A 3,150-nucleotide genomic window follows, 5' to 3' on the forward strand; every position below is an offset into this window, starting at 1 on the left:
CAGTGAATTTCATGGCTGAGCTGGGAATTGAACGCTGATCTCCAGAGTCACAGTCCAAAATTTAAGACACTGTACCAAACTGTCTTTCAGTAACACCTTTGTAAATGTCACAAAACAAAAAGGCTTTCCAAACAGGATGTCTGCATTCATGGAGCATATAGAGGAAGAAACATATTTCTGCTTATTTTTACCAATTCTATCTTATATTATTACCTATTGTTTTATATGTATTTTGTAGATTGTACACCATTGGCAGGTTTCATTTTTCTTGATGTGATCATTTGTATGTACAGTGTTGTGTAAATTTACAGCTCTATAAAAATAAACTATAATAATAATCAACTTTGGAAAAAATTACTTTTGGGGATCACAGTGCCCCATATCCTCCAACCATTATGGCTACTGACCATGCCAGCTGGGAGATTGTTGGAGTTATAGTCCAAAAAGACACTTTTCCAAGCTCAAGTACTGGGGGAGGGATTGTGCTGGTAGGTTCAACTGTCTATCTTTTTGTTTATACACTAGTGTTTCCATACTAAAGTTTGAACAGCTACTACACGGGCTCTGTATATATGATCACGCTGTGTTTTTTTCAAGTATTCTTGTTCCTATTATGGAGGCTCCATGCATGCCACTTATACATGCCTATTGCCCAGGTTCAAATCTCTGTCTGAATACATGGAGGTTGGAGTGGGGACAATAGGTGCAACCCTGAGTCCTTATCTTCACTTATTTAGTGAATGTGTGGAAAGAGGTTATACCATGTGCGTCACTCCCCAATCTTTTCTCTTAAATTATAATGGAAAGTACAACCTTCATTACACATGCAGTTTCCCAATAATGCAATTTCACAGCTTTTGTAGCAAAAATTGCCAGCTTGCTTTGGTCTGTTTAAGACACATTGCTTGGCTAACAAACCTCTTGCTCAATCCACCATAGGCCCACTATTTTTTATTTTTTTAAAAAAAATGGCTTGGCACGTGAAAGAAATCAAAATTATAGGCTCTCTTTGGGATGAGCTTTTTTAAAAAAAGAATCTGACTCTGGAAAACCTTTGTTGAAGGAAATCACTGGTGATGACATGTTCTTTCCCCCTTAATCTCTGTTATGTACCTAAAGGCAGAGAGAGAGAGAGAGAGAGAGAGAGAGAGAGAGAGAGATGAAAGGTTGGTTAGATTTCATGTATACTTACCTATAGCTGGAGCATTTTCCTCCACCATCTTTGTGCTGCAGTTGGCTCCACCGAAGGGATAGCGGCAAGCACAGACAAAACCTTTCCTTTCATTTACACAGGTGCCCCCGTTTTGGCATGGAGAGCTACTGCAGCTCAGATAATCACCTGGAATGAAAGCAACAGAATAACATGAATGGCCAAGCCAGGAGTATGTCAATAACTTTTTGCAAATGTGTCAGCTTCCTATATCCAAACCACATATTTTAGCCTCCTGCTTCTAGACCTACTGCCCCCAAAACTGGATATGACTTGTTAATTTAAAGCAAGAACAGAGATATCACATTATTTCTAATGTATGTCAGATTTATACATGTCTAGTCTGTTTGTTTCATAGTGGATGCAATTTTTTTTAAAAAAAAGTACATCAAAGTTCACATCCCTTTAGTGCTTTGCAGAATATATATTTTGGTACATAATTTCTTCATATACACATTTTTGTATGTCACTTGCCCACAGAACATGAATGCAGATGTACCCTTTTTATACATTCTTTTACAACTGCTATCTAGGCGTGTGCCATCTCTGATGTTAGAGATAACATATAGCCATAACATATATAACATATAGCCATCCTGACTAGCAGCCATTGATCCTGATGGTCTGAGTTTTCATAAACCTGTTGAGTCCTCTTTTAAAGTTGCTTTATTGGCAGCCATCATAATGCTTTGTGGCAAAAGAGCTTTGGAGTCTCCTTTACACTGCACAATTATACCACTTTGATTTCACTTTAACTACCCTGGCTGCATCTTACAGAATCATGGGAACTGTAGTTTCATGAGGTGTTTAGAATTTCTCACGAAAGTGCCTCATCCTATCATTTGACTTTGGCAGTCAAAGAAATATCAAAGTGCTACAACTGCGTAGTGTGAACAAGATCTTAATTTCCATAAAATTATTTGTCTCTATATGAGCTGCGTGCTTTTTGATGGCAGTGATTGTATCCATCTTAAACTGGCTAATTACTCCTCATTTCTGCCAATCCATTCTAATGGGTAAAGCAGAGGAGGGCAGCTATGCAGGGACCAACGTCCCAAACACACATGACAATCGGCTGCAAAATCCAGTGAGCCAAAATACCTCAATTTCTCTCTGTTTCTCCTCCAAAACAGGAAAGAATGTTGCATCACTTCTGGTTGCCATTTTGAATATGAAATGTTGGGAAACAAAGATATTTGAGGGACTGGGTGGGTTTGTTGCATGCACATGGGGGATTTCAGGCAAAAATCACCCCAAAATTGCACTTCTTTTTTAAAAATGGGGGTGTTTTGAAGACAGACAAGGGACCGTAGGGCCCACATTTCCCTCCTTCCCTCACAGAAAGGAAACACTTGATCCAGGCCTGCATGCCTGATCATCACTGTGCTTTGCTATTCATTTATATACCACTAAGAGGTTTCCAATTCTGTTCCTATTTTGCAGATGGAAAACTGCTTTTGAAAGTCTTGCCCAAAACCATGAAAGTAGTCCATGGCAAAAGCAGAAACTAAATTGAAGAATTTTGCAGTTAAAAGCTTTTGTCTTTTCCCTACTTCCCAACCTGATGCTTGTTTACAAGTGTGTATACATTTAGTTGATCTTACTGACAGTGTTGTCTAGCTTGTGGATACTGAAATTTCTCATGATTCTACCTTCTCTCGAAGAGAACAGTGTTAGACAATTTTGCCTCCATATCCATGTGCACTTGGACTCCAAATTACCATATAATAAACATATCTTCCATTGTACAGGCTTTCTGAGGCTCAGCTTGAAGGGCTAATAAAGTAAACTATGGACCTGAACAGGCAGGCCAAAATAAAGCTGCTTCGGGACACTCTGGAGCTATGCTCTTTAAATGATGCATGCGTCCTAAGAGGCCGGAAGCTGTGCCAAAGCCATGCCTTTTTTTCCCATAAGGACTGGAACACAGCTTTGGCGTA

Source organism: Sceloporus undulatus, chromosome 5, assembly GCF_019175285.1.
Source record: "Sceloporus undulatus isolate JIND9_A2432 ecotype Alabama chromosome 5, SceUnd_v1.1, whole genome shotgun sequence".
In the NCBI taxonomy this organism is placed as follows: domain Eukaryota; kingdom Metazoa; phylum Chordata; class Lepidosauria; order Squamata; family Phrynosomatidae; genus Sceloporus; species Sceloporus undulatus.